Source organism: Eretmochelys imbricata, chromosome 1 (genome assembly GCF_965152235.1).
Source record: "Eretmochelys imbricata isolate rEreImb1 chromosome 1, rEreImb1.hap1, whole genome shotgun sequence".
NCBI lineage: Eukaryota > Metazoa > Chordata > Testudines > Cheloniidae > Eretmochelys > Eretmochelys imbricata.
In genome coordinates, this window is record NC_135572.1 from 340,175,157 (window position 1) to 340,198,389 (window position 23,233).

Below are 23,233 nucleotides of genomic sequence, written 5' to 3' on the forward strand. Positions count from 1 at the left end.
AGGACCTCCAGAGGTCATCTAGTCCATGTTTCCATGCTGAAACAGGATTATGCATACATCCACCATCCCCGGCAGGTGTTTGTCCAACCTGTTTCGATGGGGATTCCCCAAACTCCCTTGGTAATCTATTTCAGTACTTAACTATCCTTATAGCTAGAAAGTTTTTCCTAATTCTAACCTAAATCATCCTTTCTGCAAACTAAGCCAATTACTTCTTGTCCTTCTTTCAGTGGAAAGTGAGAACAATTGATCACTGTCCTCTTTATAACAACCCTTAACACATTTGAAGACTTATCACATCCCCCCCTCAGCCTTCTCTTCTCTAGGCTAAACATGGCCAACTCTTTCAACCTTTCTAAACTGCTTAGCATTTTTATTGCTCTGCTCTGGACTGTCTCCCTCACCTTAACGTGCGTGCCAAAAACTGGACACTATACTCCAGCTGAGGCCTCAGTAGTGCTGAGCAGAGAGGAACAATTATCTCCCACTTCCTACAGTCACCTTTCCTGTTAATATATCCCAGAATGACATTGACTAGGACATGGATTGAAGACACTGTTGATTTCTATTAATTTTGTGATCCACTATAACCCCCCAGATATATTGGCAGTACTGCTGCCTGGCCAGTTATTCCCCCTTCTGTATTTGTGCATTTGATTTTTCCTTCCTAAGTGTAGTACTTTGACCTTGTCTTTATTGACTTTAATCTTTGGGGCTATTTATGCTTTGAATAAAAAACACCAAGTTGTTCTGGCACTACTTTACTTAGAAGTAGATAAGTTCATGGAGGATAGGTCCATCAATGGCTATTAGCCAGGATGGGCAGCGATGGTGTCCCTAGACTCCATTTTACAGAAGTTGGGAATGGGCGACAGGGGATGGATCACTTGATGATTACCTGTTCTGTTATTTCCCTCTGGGGCACCTGGCACTGGCCACTATTGAAAGACAGGATACTGGGCTAGATGGACCTTTGGTGTGACCAAGTATGGGCATTCTTATGTTCTTATTGTAAGCTCTTTGGGGCAGAGACAATGTTTTTGTTCTGTGTTTGTACAGCATCTAGCACAATGCGGTCCTGGTCCCTAACTGGGGCTGCTAGGCACTACTACCGTACAGAATAAGAGCAGGGACTACCAGATGTTAGTAGGTATTGAAAAACAGAAAAAAATGTTATAGAAAACCAGCACATATGGGGATAACAGCACAAGTCTATTTACAGAAGGACAGTTTTCTATAAATAGGGAATTTTGTTCATAGTGCTGACAGTGTTATCTGATTTCACTTTTACAAAAGTAAGGGCCTAATTTCTGAAGTCTTTACTGAGGCAAAACTCCAACTGAAGTCAAGGGCAAGGCAACTCACACAGTTGCCTAAGCAACGGCTGAGGCCCTGATTCTGGCCTCTAGCCTGCTCTGGTGGCACAAAGCAGGAAAACAGCCAGTTTAACCAGCTATCCCAGAGCACGCCTGTGTAGCAAGTACATCAGAACCTTTGTAGAAGTGGGACAGGGGGAAAGGCCAAAGTGCCCCCTCCCTCTCTCGGCTGGCTGCTCTGGCGGTGAGCCAGCTGCCCTCTCTTCTGGTGCCACAGCAGCCCCTGGTTGATGAACGGTGTATTAGCAGCACTTCCCCAGCAGAATCTATCATTCTGCGGGGTGAAAAAAAAATCTGCAGGCAACATTAATTCTGAATTTGGTTCTTTTGTTGGGTGTGGGGGGCGGAGAAGGGAGCTGGTTCTGGTGCCAGTGCTGTGAGGGGCAGTTCCCAGGGGATGCAGACCAGGCATGTTTCATCTATAGCATCCCCCCTCTTGGCTATCAGCCCAAGGAATGGGTGGCTTTTCCTCACAGGGAGTGGTGCTTGTTTTGCACAGGTGGGAAGCTTTGACCAGTATTCCTGTGTGATAGGAGGAAAGTCACTTAAACCAAAACTTTTCAGAGATGGTCATTAATTGTGTGTCCCTCCTATTTTTGGTGCCTGACTTGAGACTCTGGGGTCTGATTTGCAGAAGGGCTGAGTACTCATAGCTGACAAAAATCAATGGGCGCCACGGTTTGACCATAAAGTGCTATGTAACATGAAATACACCAGAAAGTCAGGTTGTAAGCAACTTAGATTGGGCACCCAACATTAGTGGACATGATTTCTCTGTGCCTCAGTTCCCAATCTGCAAAACAGGGTTAATACCTCTCCCTCACCTCTTAGGAGTGTCATGAAGATAAATTAATACCTGTGAAGAACTCATAAAATTTATAATTCTGTCCTGAGAGCAAGATCTGAACAGAGTGCAATTGATAAGACATGGAGCCACATTTTGAACAAGGAGAATAAGACAATATTGAAGAGATGCTCATTAAGCGAGCACTGTCCATTCTGTGCACGAATTAAGCAGGTTCTATAGAGAAAGTTATATGAATGCATCTGATGAAGTGAGCTGTAGCTCACAATAGCTTATGCTCAGATAACTTGTTTTTTCTCTAAGGTGCCACAAGTATTCCTTTTCTTTATATGGGATCATGTAATTAAAGACTGCCAATGCATACACACAAGGAGCTGAATTAAGGTTACACAGACAGATTTAAGTCTGGCATTTCTTAACTTCCAAGTGCTTGATTCTGCAACCTTAATAATGTTATTTTAATATAGTTTGTGTGTGCAGAATAAATTTAGTTTCCCAGGATAGCTGTATTTGGCATGAACTCCATCACCTGTGTTAAAGGAAGCAGTTCAATAGGTCCCTGACCTAGACCTGGCTTGTGTTGCTGTCTCTCTTTAAGGTGACCTGTGCTACTCTCAGTCTTCACAGTTGATGACAAGATGAGGAAAGAGCTTGTCCTCTTACTTCTTGTCAGCCTAATTGCTCACTTTGTCATGTTGAACTTGAAAGATGTCCCCTACCCTGTTTCACTATTTCCCAGTAATTTTGTTTGTAGACTGTCACCATTAACTTTGTGGCATAGGAAAAGTACCTTATTGGCTGTTGCTGCTGGATTTGCCTAGGCTCGTTCATTCCCTCTACAGCTGCCTCTATTGCGGGAGATAGAAATAGCATAAGATGGAGACAACTGTGAACTGCACCCTTTTACCTGAAGCCACTCCTTTTCTCTTCCCACTCCTAGATCTTGCAGCCACATTTGGCTATGTGCCAAACTAAAATTCATAGAGAACTAATCTCTGAAGCGTTAGATACATGTTGATGCATTAGGATCCTTTAACTGTAAAGTCAGGCAATACATTGCTTAAGTATAGAATATCTCCAAAAGTCCCCTGCAAGGTCCTTCATCAGTGCATCCAAAATCCTGAAGCAATGCACTTGTGTCAAAGCTTCCCTATCCATTATAATATCAGCCCAGAACATGGTGTTGTGAGTTTATTGGCTTACATGTCCTGAGAGTGCAGCAGCAGTGGTTTAAACAAACATGACTCTTCTTACACAGTCCTGTGGGCCATTTTTTGACAGTAGATTAAAAAAAACCAACAACAACCCACACCTTCACATTCTTCTCCACATCTCTGATAATCCTTACAACTCTCTAAACTCTGTTCACATAGCCATAGAATGCTATCTTAAATCTGAAGTGCATTGTTACACCTGTTGAAATAAAGTACTCTACTGCTTATCTGACATAACCTTGTTACAAGCATTTAAAGTGATCTCAGCAGCACCCACCTCCCCCTTGTGGCTCATCAGGGCACAACTCACTCTTCTGGCATCTGCTGGTCAGGTGTCATCCCTCAAAGATCCAGTGCTGTGGTGCTTGAGCTCTTCAGCTACGGCACACTTGAGTCCTGCCCCTTCTGGGGTGATAGAGTCCAAAACAAAAGGAAACTGGTAAACTGAAAACAGAGTCACCCCCAGATTAATTGGTGGGATCCCATCTTTCTGCTCCAGGCTAGTCATCACACAGCTAGTCCCTTTACATCAGCCTTTTTGTGCCCAGTCACCCCAGCCACCAAATGGCTCATTCACACAGTGAGCTTCTTCAGGCTCTTGACTGGAACCAGTCTTCCCTCCTCAAGGACATAATAGAGCTCTGCTTTACTTCCTTGGTCAGCACCAAACTGGGTAAGGTCTCCTTTTAATTCTCCTCTCCATGTCTGACATTGGCTGCAGGTGTAGCAGGGCAAGGTCAGGTGGTCCCATAGGCTCTTCTTAACACTCTTCTTGCCATTGTGTAGCCTACTGCCTCATTAATCCCCATCTCACCAGTGGGTGGCCTATCTATCCCATTTCAAGGCTATGTGACTTAATTAGAAAAATGCAGCCAAATTATATCTAGATCACTGGCATCCTGTGTTACACTAAGTTGCTTAATGCAGAAGGGGAAATATCATTAAACATAAACCCTCTTCACAAATGTTGTCCGGTCATCAATGATTTCATGCAATATCACCTTCCTCTCTTTTTTATTTCTATATATCTACTGATTGGGCATTGTTGTTTATACTACTTTGTGTTGACTTATTTCTCCGCCATATGTTTCTTTAATTGTTCTAGATTTGAATATAGCATGTCTTTTGTACCTACACTTTTCATTCTTCTTGAGATTCAGCTATTTGGAGTTCAGAAAAATCAGGATTTCCCTGTGTCTGTTTGTATTTCTTTACATAAAAGCTACAGACTGTTATATAAAAGGAGGGGGGAAATGGCCTCCTCCAATAAAAGTGTTATTAAAACAGTATTAAGGTATACAACTAAAGTGTCTGTGTGTGTCGTGGGGGGGAGGAGGTGAGAGAAATTTCTGTCAAATGCCCTTCTCAATCTCCAAAGAATCTGAGATTCCTTTTGAAGCTCTCCCTGCCAACTGACAGTTGTTATACATTTTCAGAAGAAATTCAAATAAATGAACTGCAGATGTCCATAGCAGGAGGAAAAATAATTGCCTGACAGATCTGCACATATTTATTTCTGAAAAGATGCTTTTCTCTGAAAAGTAACATCACTCTTGCAATGATTACAGATGCTGCCATAATTTCTGTATGATGGTAGTTTCTTTGAAACCGTGGAGTGTTCCCTAGTATTAGCACTTCAAGTGTGATGGGCCAGCTACCTACTGCAATGGCTGAAGGGTCTTTTGTGCCCTGAAAATGTGTAACTGATTATCACTGGTGTTTTTCCATCATCCACTTCCACACGTTTGCTGCATTTTGCAGAGTGACGCACCAGAAAGAGTCATGGTTCGGCACAAACGGGTGCTCTTAACCGTATTCATCTTCTGTCATACAAAAGTCTTTTCACTGACGTCTGTTTCAGGAGCACATAAATCCTGCCCCTTGGCAGATTAATGCACTGGGCAAATTGTATTTGACCCTTGCTGGGGTCCATGGGAGGAAGGAAGATGAAACTAAGGAAAAGGAAGGGCTCCTTTCTCCCTGCACTGTTGCAGAGCAGCTGACGCATTGTAAGGGGAAGGCCACGCTTTCTTAAAGAATGGTGCAAACTGCACATCTTCTTGTGCAAGAGGGAGCTTAGAGAGAATTAATGCAATGTTTCATGAGATACAATCCCCCACCGAGTCCATCCCCCAACATCAGTGCGGTACAATCTAGTCTACTTTGTACAGCTTTCTCTAATGTGGAATTTGTGGGGAACTGGTTGTCAGGAAAGGGATTTACATAGATCTGTTCTTGGGGTGAAAACACCTATGGTTTTTATAGCTTCTAGCACAGATTATGTAGCTCTCTTATGTTTTAAGCCATAGAACAGAACCCATTGTCTTGATTCTTAGTCCCTTGTTCTAGACACTGAGCAGTCTGAATAATGCATGTTAGGAGTACAGAATAATCTGTCTATAGGGAATCTGGATAGAGTGAAATTCCATCTGTGGTCAAGAAGGGTGCAGTTTAATGGACCTTCATTTCTCTTATCATGAAGCTAGACTCCAGTGTAAGCAGGGTCCTCTTGGATAATCCCCATGATTTTTTCACCTCTCTGGTAGGTGAGAAGTGCTGCATGCCAAGTGAATTATCTTCTCCCTGCCCTCTTTCATTTGACCATATCAGAGGGAGAGGAAGAGCAGGTGCTGCTGTATTTATGCACAAAGACCTGGTGGGAATCCACCTAACAAAGTAAATGGAGCCAGTAACAGAGGAGGCAATAGGGAGCCAAAAGGGGCAGTCGCCCCCCCCCCCATGTTGGCCCTTTAGGTTTATGTATGGTGCCTTTTCAAGCATATTTTTCAACCCTCATCCCCCTATTACTTCACTATCCTACTGGTGCTCCTCGCAAAGTGACTGCAGAAGCCAGGCATCCTAAACTCCGGGTCCCCAGTTGATATGTTTGTGTAACTCACCTCAACACTATGGTGGCTCTTTGTCTCCCTCTAGGGGCTAGGCCACATAGAAAGGTGTAAGACTGTGCTGCTGCCTCTGAGCTCAGTAGAGCTAGTCCTTTAGGTCAGGCAGTAGATGCTTATATTTTTATACCCAGAGACCCTGAATTCAGTCCGCACAGATAACCCAACCAGAACCACCGCTGCCTATACATATTTTACCTGTCATGGTTGCTGGTGATCCACAAGCTGGGGGAACCATAGAGAGGGTCAGTGTCCCAAGTTAGCAAAGAAGGAAGTGGGAGGTGGGTGCATCTGGATATAGGAAGTCTGCATTTATAATGTCTCAGTATAGGTGGTTTCCACTGTATATGTGTAATATTAACAAAGAGGATGAAAACCTCAAAGCCCTGAAGATGGGGGGAAAACCAAGAGAAACTAAGTGTCAGGACCTCCAAGGACATAATTAAACTACAGGAGGATGTGTTCACTCCTTATTGAGTTACCTCATGACCATTTTACCTCTCTTCTGTTCTGTCTCTTCCCCCCACTTCTGTCTGCCTGACCCTCAGCAATTGCATGTTGTTGAATTTAGATTAATTACTTAGGGGCAAAGGCACATGGGTCAAATTCATTAGTGGATGCACTCTGCTAGTGTAAAGGGACCATGAAGGCCATTTGTGAATTCTTTCAACACAGGTGGGAATTGTTGCCTGGCACTGAATCCACACTGCCAGCCCTACACCACCCCCTGATGAGAGTAAAGGTATGCATCAATGATGTTACTGGGGCGGGGGACATGGTTGGGATATTCTATGAGAATAGCTCACAGGGAGCATTCCAGTCAAGCACAAGTTAGGGCAGCCCTGGTGGCTGCTCTAACCTGCATTTGGAGCCAGGCTGCCTCAGGATAGGGGAAGCAGAAAGCCACCTTTTGTCTATACTCCACTCCCTAGTCCCTACACTGAGCTCATCTTATGTGCAGAGATAAACAAGTCCCATACTTCGCACATTGTGGGGCCCTCAAAAATAAATTCGGAGAAGTAGAATTTCAATAAGGCTATAGCCACCATTACACTTTGTCTGACCTTTTTAATTTAAACTTATGTGAACTGGTTTGCTTCTTTATTATATTTTTATTTTTATTGTAGCACTTAAAAGGCACAGGACTCCCCTGTGCACGAACCCAGAACAAAAAGACAGACCCTGCCTCAAAGAAATCCCACTTTTAGTTGCAAAAAGCAGCTATGAGTATAAACTCCATGCAGGCAAGAGGCCCCAATATTTATAAAGATGTGATCGCTGTTTGGAAAATTACAGGGGAATAAAAGATTTAAAGCCTCTTCTTGGCTACCAAATAGAAACAACTGCTTATGACATTTTGCTTCTGAGTAGACTCCTGGCCTCAGATCTTCATTGTGCCCCCTTGTGGTTTGCACGCCTGTATTGCTTTAGCAAGAGCATTATAATTAAGGCCCTACTTGAATTGTGGGATGATTGTCAAAAAAATTCAGCTGAGTTGCGGACTAGCCATGGAAGATTGCAGAAAAGTAATACTGGACCTTATTATTTACAGTAATAAAGTCCATTATTACTTTCCCAGTTTTCCATGGGAGCACCCCCTTGTCTACTGTCTGGAGCTGAGAGCAGGGGCTCCTAGTGTTGGCCACCTGGGGCTGACAGTGGCAGCTCAGGGCTGACAGTGAAGGCTCCCTGTGGGATGGCCGGGGCTCCCATTGTCAGCCCTGTGCACGGTGGGGCTCCCACTGTCAAAATTGCAATGGAAGCCTAATAGTGCAGAATCCACAATTTCTGCAATATTGCAAGTTAAATAAAGCCTTAATTATAATACACAATAGGGCTCTGATCTGGTAAACTCTTGAGTTGAACAGAACTATGCACATCCATGGAGTTATTCAGGTGTGTACATGTTTGCAGGATAATAGCTGCTAATATTGCTGCATGCATATTTCATCATCTTTAACTCTTGCAGGAAGGTAAGCTATTTTTAGCCGGAAATTGTGACATTTATGTAAAACAGAGAAGAAAGACATGAGAAGGGATAGAGTGGAAGCTTGTTAAGTGGAAGAAGACCCAAAGCAGAAATCCAGATCTACAATGCACTTGGACTCCATAGATGGATAGTAAAGGCTGGATTCTCTTGTGTCAGGATTGGGGTTGGGTGGGGGCCATGAGGAATAGCCTGTGGGTTGGTCTGTCCTAGTCTTGCTCTCAGTAAAAGTTAGAGCAGCCCAGGGATTATAGTTGAGAACTGGCAGAGCTGTGCTTTTTCCCAACCCATCCCTAATGCCAGCGTGGTGTGGGGTGGTTGGCAAACAAGCTCACTTTATGCCAGTGGAGAGATCACCCAACCAGGCAGACACTTAGCTAGCCAGCTATGGCCATATTAGAGAAGAGAATCGGGTCTTAAGTCTGCAATGGGCTGATCCAAAACTCGGGAGCAGTATCCTCACAGGCTTGGGGAAAGTTTGGATCCAGATTTGAAGTTTACCTCTAATTTTAAGTAGGGCTTTTGTTTGGCTGTTTTTTATGTAATCAGCGTATGGCTCACAGGAATATTGCAAAGCAACTTCCAATATGATTAACAGGAGTCGTTTAGCTAGCTCTTTATGTCCTGAGCTAAAAACATGTCCCTAAGAGGAGGTAATGTATGGAGTCTCCATTCCACATATCAACAGTGTGAAGGGGTCAGGCCTCTGCCCCCAGAGCCCTGGTTGGATAGGAAGCTGGCAGGAAATCCCACCCCTACTTCCATCTGCTATTTCTTCTCCACTTGTAGGGGAGCCTGGAGAAGATTTGGGTATGTTTTGTGTTCATATTATTTAGGTATGAGATATGTGGAAGGTAAAATATGTGGGTGGAAGTGAGATAGTGGTTTGAAACCTAAGAACTACATGAGGGTTCATAGGGTTGCTAGCAGCCCCCCAAAAATATTTATTCAAAACAATGCAATGGAAGGAGGGAGTGTGGAGACTTGAGAGCTGGGGGTGGTTTGATCCAGGCTTGCTGAAGATGCCCAGAAAGGTCTTGCTGGACTCCAGAGACAAGAGAGGGTAGAGGCTTGGGCTGCCAGAGTGGTACTGAGAACAGACATGGAGAACTTAAGTCTCCATGGCTTATGAAAAGGAAGCCTGCACTGGGATGTGAAATAAGACTTTCCAAGGGTTGAAAAGGACAGTAGGCTCTTCCAGCTGATCAGTACCCAAATCCATTCAGAGGTTTTAACTGTAAATAATAAATTAGAAGTTCATTAGTTCAGTCTGGAGTGGCTTTGTGGGTTTCTGCAGCAGAATTTGAAGAACACCTACCATGCCTACTAGGTGACTCCCTCTCATACCTACCAGGTGACTCCCTCTTTTGAATACTGTGTACAGATGTGGTCCCCTCATCTCAAAAAAGATATACTGGCATTAGAAAAGGTTCAGAAAAGGGCAACTAAAATGATTAGGGGTTTGGAACGGGTCCCATATGAGGAGAGATTAAAGACGCTAGGACTTTTCATCTTGAAAAAGAGGAGACTGAGGGGGGATATGATAGAGGTATATAAAATCATGAGTGGTGTGGAGAAAGTGAATAAAGAAAAGTTATTTACTTGTTCCCATAATATAAGAACTAGGGGCCACCAAATGAAATTAATGGGTAGCAGGTTTAAAACAAATAAAAGGAAGTTCTTCACTCAGCGCACAGTCAACCTGTGGAACTCCTTGCCTGAGGAGGTTGTGAAGGCTAGGACTATAACAGAGTTTAAAAGAGAACTGGATAAATTCATGGAGGTTAAGTCCATTAATGGCTATTAGCCAGGATGGGCAAGGAACGGTGTCCCTAGGCTCTGTTTGTCAGAGGGTAGAGATGGATGGCAGGAGAGAGATCACTTGATCATTACCTGTTAGGTTCATTCCCTCTGGGGCACCTGGCATTGGCTACTGTCAGTAGACAGGATACTGGGCTGGATGGACTTTTGGTCTGACCCAGTATGGCCATTCTTATGGGGATAGGGTCCTTTTTAGAAGGGAGCAGATGTCTGGCTTAAACGTTCCAAGTGAGAATTGGGTTGTAGGTAATGTGGGGTCATGACAGAGGGGAATGCCTTTTGAGAAGGGATGGTGCAGGCTGTATGCATTATTGCAGGAACACACCAGCCCAAGAATCTGAGCTTAGGGCTGAGAGACAGGTCCATTTGAGGGGCCACCCTGGATATGCCTACACTGCAGTTAAAACACCTGCAGCTGGCCCGGACTCTCAGAACTCAGGCTGTGGGGCTATTTAATTGCAGTGTAGATGTTTGGGTTCAGGTTGAAGCCTGGCCTCTGGGACCTGCCCTCCTCACAGAGTCCTAGAACCCAGGGTCCAGCCCGAGGCGGAATGACTTCACTGAAAGTAAACAGCCCTGAAGCTCAAGCCAAACTTAGCTGACATGGACAAGCCCTGGGTATTTAATTGCAGTGTAAACATACCCTATGAGCCCCCCCAGCACATGAGAAGCAGCCAGAGCCCAAAGGGAAGGAGGCCTCCTGATCAGTGACTGAGGGGCAGGGGCTGTTTGTTTGCTGATAAAGGTATTGGGATGATTTCTGGGGGGAATTCCTCCTTCCCTAAAGACAACAGTAGGGTTCTTCATCCCAAAGGAAGAGAGGGTAGTTTGGAGCCAGCTACCAGAGAGGAGAGGAGAGTCCCCCCCCACTCCCTCAATACATGGATGCTGCTGAAATGTTCCTAAAACAACCCCCACACAATGAATTAATACTTGCAGTGCTCCCACTTTTGTTTTGTCACTATTGCAGGTTTTTCTCTTTTCTTCATTGACTTTGTCTAAGCTCATTGCAGTAGGTTTTGGCAGCTTTTGTAAAATAATAATATGATAGTGCTTGGATAATTTAGCCATATTTTTTTCTTCTTCCCAGAAGTAATATAACAAACATTGCTACAGATCTGTTTGTCCCCTGAACAGATAACAAGTTCGCCCTTCAGTTATTTGGAGCAGCCATAATGGCTTTTGCCTATAAGAAACAAATATTGCCAGATGCAAGGCACCTCCATGTAGTTGCAAAGAGCCTGATTAACGAAGTGGGTGATGATGCATTAGACACATAATCAATAGAGCATGGAGGAGGGAGGTCATTTTTATTTCCTAAAATTATCCTGTTCATTTATAGGAGAGACAGTCATAGCATTTAAATGTTTCCTGGCATTTAAAACACTGTTGATGCTCCCCTATTTCCATGAGTCTTTGACAGTCCATTGAATGTAATATACTACAGTGAATGTGCTTGATTTTAACCAATTCACTGCAGTAGTGAAAAAGTATTATTTCTTTTGGTGAGAACTGAACATCCAAGTGAGACGGGGTTGGGAATCACCACCACAGCGCCTCCCACTAGCGCATCTGGAAATTAGCTCTGTCCTCTGCAGGGCACCCTCTGCTGGTGGTGTCCCATCTGTCATCTGCTCCGCTGTTGATATCCTGACCTGCGTTGCTCCCTGCTTGCGACGTCCGCTTCTGGTCATTGCCCTCTGGCAGTGCCCCTTAGTCTGTCCTCACCCCCTTCTGGGGCGGGGGGGGGGGGGGGAGAGACACTTCTGGTTAACCGCAACTCAACATCTAGCCCCTCACATCTGGGGCACATTGCAGTCTGACATGGCCGCTCTTCATTGGCCAGGTGCAATGTGAGGGGAGGTGGGGGACCCAGGCCTGCCCGCTACTCTGGATCCCTGCTCAGGGACCCTCTAGCAGCAGCCTCCCTGCCCTCCTTCTCATCTCTCATTCATCTATCCTCCCTGGGCCAATTCCCCTCTGGCCCCTCACACCCTCTAGGCCCTTCCAGTCAGGGCCTGCAGCCTGGCAAGTATTGGGCTGGAGCTCTCCTCAGCTCCCTCAAGCCTGCCCTGCCCTGCCCTGCCCTGCCCTGCGTGCTGGTCTCCTTCCCTCAGGAGACAGACCTCCCTTGAAGCTCTGGGAGAGACTGCACTGCTGGTCAGCCTTTATATATGGCTGAGCGTGGCCCTGATTGGCCGCCTCCTGTTCAGCCCTGATTGGCTCTCCCACAGGCCCTCCCTGATTGGCTGCCAGTCCACACAACCACTCTTTCCTGCCCTAGCCCTGTCTCACATGGGGGTGGGGCAGTCACCCCACCATACCAAGGATTCAGAGTTTGGTTAGTATTGATAAAAGCCCAAACAATTGGAATATGTGGCACTTGAGGCAAAATTTGATCCTCAACCAGAACTCCAGCCGTACTCTCTTGGAAGTTCATATGCTGTTATTTGTATTATGGTAGTGTCTAGGGGCCTGTTGTGCTAGTGATATACACACACACATGGTAAGCAACAGTACCTGCTACAAATAACTTACAAACTAAATAGACAAGATAGACCAAGAGTGGGAGAAATGCCCATTTTAAAGGTGGGAAACTGAGACACAGGGAGATTGTGACTTGCCCAAGATCACATAGGAAGTCTGATCTCTGAATTCCAGCTCACGGCTTTAAGTGTTAGACCGTCCTTTCTGCTGATCTGAATTTGCTGCTGGACCCAATCTCTAGCATAAGTGGAAGTAAAATCATGGATAGAAAGACTCCTCCTGCCCCCCAAACTTTGGATTTGGATTCATTCTTTGTTGTTTAGGCCTTATCTCTAACTGATCCTTGTGAGTCAGCAACACTGGGCTGACTCCCACATCAGAAACAGAATAGAGATGCCGTTGTGATGGGTACATTAGGATGGGATGCACAAGATTCTCATGAAGTGAGAAGCTTCTAGCCATTTTAGTGGCCAGTCTCTCCTGTTACATCAGAACTTTGGATTCAGGTGCTCACTGGAAGTGGGAATTTCAACTGTAGCTGAACACTCCCAAAGCTTGGGTCAAACTCAGGGAGTGAGAAATGACTATTGGCTCTGCCAAGTAGGGCATTTATTTGATCTGATATCACTGCCCCATAATTAGGATCAGATTGTGTGTAGCCTTTTAGTGGAGGTGCAGAAGAGGAGGGCAGGGCGCAAAAAACTCCCTCAACTTAACACCAACTGTGCAAGGACCATAGATAATAGCAATAGTATAAGCACCTCCTGGAGCTCCCCGATTCACAGGGGACTATACAGACTGCACCCTCTCTTGAGAAGGTGCAGCATGTACCCTCTCACCAGCTGGCCACTTCCATAGGCCAATAAGGGGAGTGGTGCCAGGGCATTGTCTCCTCTCACCCATCTTGCCCCCTCTTCAGGGACTTATGCTCCCAGGGGCACGGTATCTATGCTCTGAATGTGGGCACTGTGGTTATACTTGGAAGAGGTGTACTCCTTAGGCCCTCCCTTTCCTGCGCCCGGCACAAAGCCTAGAAACTCGTGGGAGGGATAGCTCAGTGGTTTGAGCATTGGTCTGCTAAATCCATGGTTGTGAGTTCAATCCTTGAGGGGGCCATTTAGGGATCTGGGGCAAAAATTGCGGATTGGTCCTGCTTTGAGCAGGGGGTTGGATTAGATGACCTCCTGAGGTTCCTTCTCAACCCTGATATTCTATGAAACAAGCTGGCCTTCAGAAATAAGGATGGAATTTTCAAAGGGGCCCATAGGAGTAGGCCACATAACTCTTGTGGGCCCCACTGAAATTACCAGCATAAAAATAAATACTATATAGAGATGATAAAAACAGCACTAGAAGGTTTTAAAATAAGGTCCATAAAATGGATGGAGAAATCAGTAATTCCTGACTCCAATAAGCAAATGCCATCTTGTATTTATTCCAGCTACATTAGTTGGATTTAGTTGTTTCCTAAGGCACAGATGTTGTCTGCCTTGACTGGTTTCTTCAGGTATTGAGCTCCCCATGCCAATATAGGACTTTCCATCATCCTTCTTAGTCTTATATGAAATAGCTATTACCTTTTTCTCACTAGTGAGCAGGTCGCCAGACGGCCTGAGGGGCTAACCATCTGACATCCATATTTTGTTCTCAAAAGGTCTGTGACTCATGCTTTCAGGGGAATACAGCGGTGGGTTGGTTCTACTTCCTCTTGTGCTGATGATGGATGTTGTTTCATTTTATACCTCAGCTGGACAGCCAGCATGGCTGTTTCTTTTTAAAGACATCGCAAACAAATCCATTTAGTTGCACCATTTACTGTACTGATAACACATGGTCATGAAATGCTTCACAAATAATATCTCCTTAGTGTTTTAAAATGAGATCAACTACTTATAACCAGTTTAATTCAGAGATAAGAAAAAATTATGTAAGAGGGCTTCTGTGTAATCGCAGTTTTGAATGGTGTGACATAACACCTTTGGGATAAAACACCTAGCCAGAGAGCCAGACACATTATTGTTTGTACTGCAGTCGTGTCCAGAGGCCCCAGCAAAGACTGGGACCACTTTGTGCCAGGTGCTGTACAAACTCACTGAGGAAGACCATCCCTTCCATGGTGAGTTTACAGTCTTAATTAACAAGACAGGCAATGGGAAACAGAAACAGACAGGCACAGAGAGGTGAAATGACTTGCCTATAGTCACCCAGCCAGACAGTAGCAGAGCCAGGAATAGAATGCAAGTCTCCTCACTCCCAGTTGAGTGCCTTAGCCACTCACCCATAGTGATGCCCAAAAAAGTTCTTCTAAAAATAAATAAAGTCCATAGAAAAAGCACCAGACACAAATAATTAAGCCTCATTTCTTTCACACCACCTCCTAGGACTGAAAGCCCCTCCTACTTCTTTTTTAAGTGATCCCCTCTTTCTGCTCCATATTCTTTCTTAAAACTCACCTTGGCCATTAAACCATCCAGTGTCAGGCTCCTCCTCCCCCACGATGTCTCAGTACTCCCGCCTTTCTCCATTCTTGTCCTGTGTTTCATCTGGACTCCAACGTACTGTATAACTCCTCAGAGAAGGGATTCATTGCTCCGAAATGCAACAGGTACACCTAAGGCCAAATCCTGCATTCGTATGTGCTCCATGTAATCCTATGGGGTAGGGCTAAATTGAACCCTTTAATATACCTTGCACAATCCTAGAAAGCTTCCTAGGTTGCTTGCTATATAAATTAGAGATGAGAGTCGATTAAACTAGAATCTTTTGCCTCACCTCCTACTATGCCAAACTCCAGATGCTCAAGTTGAATGAACCCAGATCTGAGCCATCCCCAGTTTGGGGGTTGCAAATTAAAGCCTGAATGATAAGGTGCAGCAAATCCAACACCAAAGCAGACTCTCAGGCTCATCTCTGATCTAAATACGTGCATAATTAAGGCATCATTAAATTGCTGTTAATAATGTGATACGTCAAGGCATTGTCAAGTCCATTAGCTTTTTGTTGTTGTTTTAAATCTTTGCTAATTAGCAAACCTAAGGAAGGCTTAATGATGGCTTCTATTTTAGAACAGGACCCTATTCTCGTGTCCACCCTGCTTCTCAAACTCTCCCACTGTGTCAGAAGCAGGAGTGCACATATGTCAAAGTGGCATATCTAGAAAAATATCCATTTCCCTTCCCTCCTCCAATCCTACGTGCACATTCCCACTCAGAGTGATCGTTCTGAGCATCAGCAAAGCATATACTTAGAAAACAAGTACTTCACTCTCTCTGCTACCTCCTTTCAGGTGCAAACTTTCATTCTCAAGCCCCTGTTTTGAGTCATGATTAATACATGTTTAAAAATATTGTGTGCCTCTCTCTTCACCCAGCCAGCTGTAATTCCCCACCTCTCTCCTTTGCTTTGAACTCTGCTTTTAGATGGAGTGGACACAGTATTTCATGAAGCTCTGGAATCCAAACCTGAAAGCAAGTGCAGCACTTCCTTCTACTGCTCAATAAAAGTCTGGTGTTCAAAAAAACAGCCCAATTTTTAAATGCAACTTCAGGTTTCTTTACAAAAAAGGAAAACATGCCAGTGACAAGGTATGAGAGCACAATGGTCTACTTTTTAAAGTTAATTGAGCATTAAATAACTCTTATATAGAGTATTTCCTAGCTATTAATGACTGGCTAGGAGAGCTGATGACCCTCAGGCAAAGCTACAGACTATTAACCTGGTTACTTTTGGCTGTCCACAGGGCAGCTCTCAAAGGGCCTGATCCAAAGCCCATTGAAATCAATGGAAACATCCACTGACTTCAGTGTGCTTTGGCTCAAACCCAAGGTGAACTGGGTCTCCCCGAAGAAGAGCCCCAACACATTCCGGTAAGTAATACCAAAACAAGCTCTTTAAAAGGCAGAAAATAATGCAGTGATTGAAAGAAAGAAACAGAAAAAGGAATGTAAAATGTAGATAGAACGAGATAGCCATCTATTCATGGATCTAGCCCCACATTCTGCAGTGCTTTCCTCTAATTTACCATAATCCCCTCTAAAAGAAAATGAGTACTTGTGGCACCTTAGAGACTAACCAATTTATTTGAGCATAAGCTTTCATGAGCTACAGCTCACTTCATGGGATGCATTCAGTGGAAAATACAGTGAGGAGATTTATATACACACAGAACATGAAAAAATGGGTGTCATCATACACACTGTAAGGAGAGTGATCACTTAAGGTGAGCTACCACCAGCAGGAGAGCAGGACGGTGGGGCGGGGAACTTTTGTAGTGATAATCAAGGTGGGCCATTTCCAGCAGTTGACAAGAACATCTGAGGAACAGTGGTGGTGGGGGGGAATAAACATGGGGAAATAGTTTTACTTTGTGTAATGACTCATCCACTCCCAGTCTCTATTCAAGTTAATTGTATTCAGTTTGCAAATTAATTCCAATTCAGCAGTCTCTTGTTGTATTCTGTTTTTGAAGTCTTTTTGTTGTAATATTGCGACTTTTAGGTCAGAGATCTAGTGACCAGAGAGATTGAAGTGTTCTCCGACTGGTTTATGAATGTTATAATTCTTTACATCTGATTTGTGTCCATTTATTCTTTTACGTAGAGACTGTCCAGTTTGGCCTATGTACATGGCAGAGGGGCATTGCTGACACATGATGGTATATATCACATTGGTAGATGTGCAGGTGAACGAGCCTCTGATAGTGTGGCTGATGTGATTAGGCCCTATGATGGTGTCCCCTGAATAGATATGTGGACACAGTTGGCAACGGGCTTTGTTGCAAGGATAGATTCCTGGGTTAGTGGTTCTGTGGTGTGGTGTGTGGTTGCTGGTGAGTATTTGCTTCAAGTTGGGGGGCTGTCTGTAGGCAAGAACTGGCCTGTCTCTCAAGATCTGTGAGAGTGATGGGTCGTCCTTCAGGACAGGTTGTAAATCCTTGATGATGCATTGGAGAGGTTGGGGGCTGAAGGTGATGGCTAGTGGCTTTCTGTTATTTTCTTTGTTGGGCCTGTCCTGTAGTAGGTGACTTCTGGGTACTCTTCTGGCTCTGTCAATCTGTTTCTTCACTTCAGCAGGTGGGTATTGTAGTTGTAAGAATGCTTGATACAAATAATCCCCTCTATTCATAGTTTCATGGATTCCAAGGCCAGAAGAGACCACTGTGATCATCTAGTCTGACCTCCTGCATAGCACAGGCCAGAGAACTTCCCCAAATAATTCCTAGAAGAGATCTTTGAAAAAAACATCCAATCTGGATTTAAAAATTGTCAGTGAGGGAGACTTCACCATGACCCTTGGTAAATTTTGCCAATAGTTAATTATTTGCATAGTTGAAAAATTACACCTTCTTTCTTGTCTGAATGTGTCCAGCTTCACCTTCCAACCATTGGATCATATTATACCTCTCTCTGCTAGACTGAAGAGCTCATCATCAAATATTGGTTCCTCATGTTGGTACTTACAGGCTAATCAAATTACCACTTAACCTTCTCCTTGTTAAGCTAAATAGACTGAGCTCCTTGAGTCTTATTTGGCCTTATCTACGCCAATGGACTTTACAGCCACAATTCACCAAAGATGACACTCCCTCAGTGGTATCAAGAGTGCAATCAGCAGCAGAGATGAGGCTGAAATCTAGGCTTGACTGAATGGTAAGAATGCTGGAGGCTTGTCTAAACTACATCTTCCTATTGGTGGTGAAATATGTAATGTCACTGCAGCCTTCACTTACCTCTTGCTTCAGTGTATTCAACAGGCTGCCTACATAAAAGAGACCAAATGCTGGAGGTCCTTATTGAGTTTTTTCTTGCTCAGGAAACCCCTTCTCCAGGATTGTAGTTAATGGAAATTTGCTGGATTGAGGACAAAAGACCTCAGGATTTAGCTCTATGTGACGTATTTTAGACTTTTTCCTTGCTGTTAAATTATTTTGAGGGATCTGTCATTCTCTGATTATGGTACAGCATTAAAGGGAGGGACCAATGAATTTTGACTATGTCTTTTATCACTCTGAACACTTCATCTATGATGAAGATACTAAATGCTGCCAACATATAAGGTACTTTACCTAGCTGCATTTGGATTTTTTTGATGAAAGTTTTTTTATTTTCCCAGCAGCTCTTATTATTTATACTCTTTATATCATGTAAAGTAGCTCAGCTGTTGAAGGGAATACATGAGTCTCAAATAGCCCCAGAAATAAATAAAAATGAAAACAAAAGCAGCAGCTGTAAGCTCTGGTCTCTCGGTTGCTGGGAACTCCTCTAAGCTTGAAATGTACAAGTGCCAAAAAATAAATAAATTCAAAAAATATAGAAAAGACCAAAACCCTCTAAGTCAGTTTGCTAGCTAATGTGTACATTGCATTTCTAGGAGGGATTCAGGGAGTTGAGTTGAAGCTGGGACTTGTTACCATGTTAGGCATCCAACTGATCCAAGCTTAGACATTCTATAGTAATGAGGAAGAATTGGATGTTCATTCTAGATGCCATCTTTTGTACTGGCTGCCTTCCTCAAACCTCCATGGCAACTGGAAGAAAGGAATCCAGGGTGTACAGAAAGAACCGGACTAGCTTCCAGCGTAGATAAGGGAACTAAGGGTCCTACACAGGGTGGGATCCCATCACTTTGATTGCTAAATGCAATACATTGGTGTAGTTTGTTGAGTGGCTAGCCACAGAGGTGATGAAAGCCTGTTACTTATTCACAGTTAAAAGAACTGTTTCAAGTGAAGCAATAGTAACTATGTTTTGGGGCTGAGGTTCCTAGGTTGACCTAACTGAGAGCCATCATGCCATCTTTATGTGGTTCATTATTGTGATGACAACCCTCGTTGGGGTGTCTGAAGGGACTGTATCCTGCATAGGGCCTCTGAGGGGATGTCTACACTGCAAAAAATAACAACAACAAAAAACAAAACAAAAAACCCAAACCAAACCAAAAACAAAATACCCAAAAACCCACCACGGCAGCATATCTCAGGGAGTAAGTCTACAGACTCAGGTTCGCACCATGGTGCTAAAAATAGGATAGATGTTCCTGCTTGGGCTCTGAAACCCAATCCCCTAGCTTTCAGACATTCCTGCTTGGGCTCTTCAAGGCTATTTTCCACACTATAGCATGAGCCTGAGTCTGTAGACCCAGGTACTGAGATTCACTGCCCAGGGTGTTTTTTTGAAGTGTAGTCATAGGCTTAGATTCAGGCTATGTGCCTCTACTGCTGAAACTAATGAACCAATCTATTATTTCAGAGACAAGTGAAGATTACATGTGGTCCAGTTACTAGAAGGGGACAAAGAACTGTATTAGCATGGGTTAAATTATATAACCACAATCCAGTTTACTGAGACAGGATAATGTGACATTCATTTCAGGACAGATACATCAGGCAAGTATTATAGCTTTTAATAAACATTCAGAGGAAATGCCAACAGTGCAGATACAAATATACCCTGGTGTTCAAATATATGATTTAGGAAGCTAGACATCTCCTGCCACAGCTTATCCAGTTCACACTTGTGGGACCCCATACTGAAATTAATTCTTCCAGTAGTCGTGCACAGAACATTTTTTCTGTTTCTTTGCCAAGCAGATAATGGTTCTTTTACCTCCTTTGTTCCTTGCTGGGATGTTTTACACTCATGTTAGTGTTGACAGACTGGTGGATTCATAGGTTACCACCATCCCAGCCCCAAATAAATACTCTTGATTGTCAACAACAAAGCACTTCACATTTTCTGTATAAATGCATATACCAAAGCAACAGTGATAAGGCTCTCCACAAACTATCATTTATCTTTCCTGTAAAGACCAGAAATGTGCCTTTTTTTACTTAGGTTCCAAGTGAAAACTTTCAACTGTCTCCTACTGGTTTCTATTTGGCCAACTAAATTGTGGAACAGAGAAACAGATCTATTGATCTAGTCTTTCCTTGGATTACTCTTTCTCCAACTGAAGATAACAGAAACCAGTGCAAGCCAACAGTGACCAACACAGAGCAATTGAGAACAGGTGAATGCTGGTAGTAGTGTCTTCTGGAATTCCCACAAGGGTAAACAGCGTTATATATCATACAGGGGGCTTTAAATTTTGGGGCAGTGCCAAGCAGGCAGACCACACCTAATGGGTGGTGGTGTGGTGCCCAACCATCACTTGGGGCCTTCTTAATAGAAATGTCAGAGTTGGCCAATTCAAGCTCCCAAGCGTATTTCTTTCTGCTCCACCCCCGATGTCTTATATACCCTGCCTGGTTTCTATTTACTGGTTGCATGGAGGTGTCAATTTCCTTGTTCTTATGTTTGTACGGTGTTGGGTTCTCATGGGGTTTCCTGGATAGGTCATCTATTTGTGGGGTACATGTGACTTTGAAGCAATTGCACAGTTTCACATTCAGTAAGCATGATTTACTTGTTGAATAAGCTCTTGATTCATAGTTCACTGAATTAATTGTTTCATAGGATTGCAACTTTGGAATTATGTCAGACTTTGGTTATTTACAAGAGTATTCATTGTCATGTAATACAAAGTCATCTGGGTATGTCTGACCATCAGGTGTCGGGCATTGTTCCTTCAACATACCCTGAGAGAAATGTTTACTAACCTTGCAAATGTAACCACAGGCTAACTGTCATACAGAAACATACAGAAAACACAGTATTGATCGCACCCCAAGATTTATATAGCAAGTACAATTCATATCACACTAAGAGGGCACAAAATGTCTCATTTCCAGTCTCCTCAGCTGTCGAATCCCCTTGACAGACAACATCACTCACTTGTACAGCCACCATTGCAGTTGTTCTAAATCACGAACATGAATGCACTTCCATCTCTTAAATAAATGAATTCCCGCATTATACACAGTAATTTTAAAACTCGTCACTTTTAGACAATGTTACCTCAGTATCTGCCCCGTCATTCTCTATACTTACTACAGGGGACAGTGATGTAATGTTATTCACTTAAGGCAAGGCGTTTTTTCAAGTGTGCCTATGGTCAGTGCTTAATTTGTAATGAAAGAAGTGCCAGGGCTCAAGCAGTTTTTTTTTACTTTCACAGTGGACGTGGTAAGCCCAGAGATGCCAGGGCTATGAACTACCAACCCTTGAGGTGCTGGGGCTCAGTGCTGGCAAGCACCATCACAAATTAAGCACTGCTGCCAGTATGAGATTTGATTAATAATTAGATTCCAGGGGAAGACATACCGAGGGAGGAATTGATGGTATTTACATCAGCAGCAGCTGCCCCGCTCCTAGGGGAAAGGGTTAAAGGTAGCTGAGGTAGACTTGGGGGAGGCAGCCACAGCTGTGGCCACACCCAATCAGGCCACAGCTGGCCCTGATATAAAGGCTAAGGGAGGAGCTGGCTTTGTCTCACTCCAGCCTTGGAGTGGGAAGAACCTAGCTGCCTGGGAGCCAAGGGCAAGGGCAAGGGCAAGGGCAAGGGCAAGGGCAAGGGCAAGGGCAAGGGCAAGGGCAAGGGCAAGGGCAAGGGCAAGGGCAAGGGCAAGCAGAGCTGGGGAGCTCCAGCCTGGCAACTCCCCAGGCTGAGGCCTTGTTAAAGGCCTAAGGAGATACTGGGGGAGCAGAGGTGCAGCCTGGGGATAGGCAGAGGCAGCTGGTCCTACCCCCTTGCCAATGATGAGTGCCCATTACAGACTTCAGTTTGCTCCACTGAGAGGGGGCTAGATGATGGCTGGCAGTAGCCACTGAGGGAAGGTGGGCATGGGGGAGGGAGTTCTCCTGGGAGGGGAGGCCTAGAGTGTAGGGGCATTGCCATGGGGCAGCACCTCAAGGTAAGGGGCACTGGTGTCCAGGAGGGACACTGGCCAGCAGGAGGCAGTCCGAATGCTGGAATTGAGCTTATTCCCGAGGCAATCAGCAGGAGGCGCCAGCGCAGTGAGTGCTCGATCCGCTACACACTAGCGAAGGTTTACTACATACCCATCCTAAGCAGTATTGTTACCTGTCTTAGAATTACTTGTTGCTATTAAGTAATACAATCTATTAAAACAAAGCATGTTAGCAAATATTAGTTTCCTAAGGGCTGGATTGTAAAGTTACAATTCAGTCCAAATAAGAGCAAAGACTCCGGCTGTGACTCTGAGGGTATCTCTACACTGCAATTAAAAAAAACCACAGCACCAAGTATCAGAGCCTGGGTCAGCTACCTAGGGCTCAGGCTATGGGATATAAAATTGTAGTGTACATGTTCAGGTTTGGGCTGGATCCTGGGCTAAGAAATCCCACAATGCGGGAGGGTCTCAGGGCCTGAGCATCTGTACTGCTATTTTATAGCCCCACAGCCCGACCCCTCACAGCCTGAATTAGCTACAGCTTTTGTGTATTTGAGGCTATATCTGCACCCCAATAAAAGTCACAATCTGGTTTCTGCTCAACCCTTGCTCCAGGGAAAACAATCTATAGTAGCCCTCTTGCTGCCACAGATTACTAACTCCTGCTGTCTATCCACTCCTTGCCCACCTGTGTGGGAGGGGAAGTAGCAGCCTGGTGACATCTGCTTTCTCTCTGTACAGACTCTCATGATATGGGTAGCCTGGGGGGAGTGGAGGAAGGCTATGAGAGGGCTTCTTATATCGGTAGAGGAATGTAACGAGGCATGCAGCATGATCAAAGTGCCCTAAA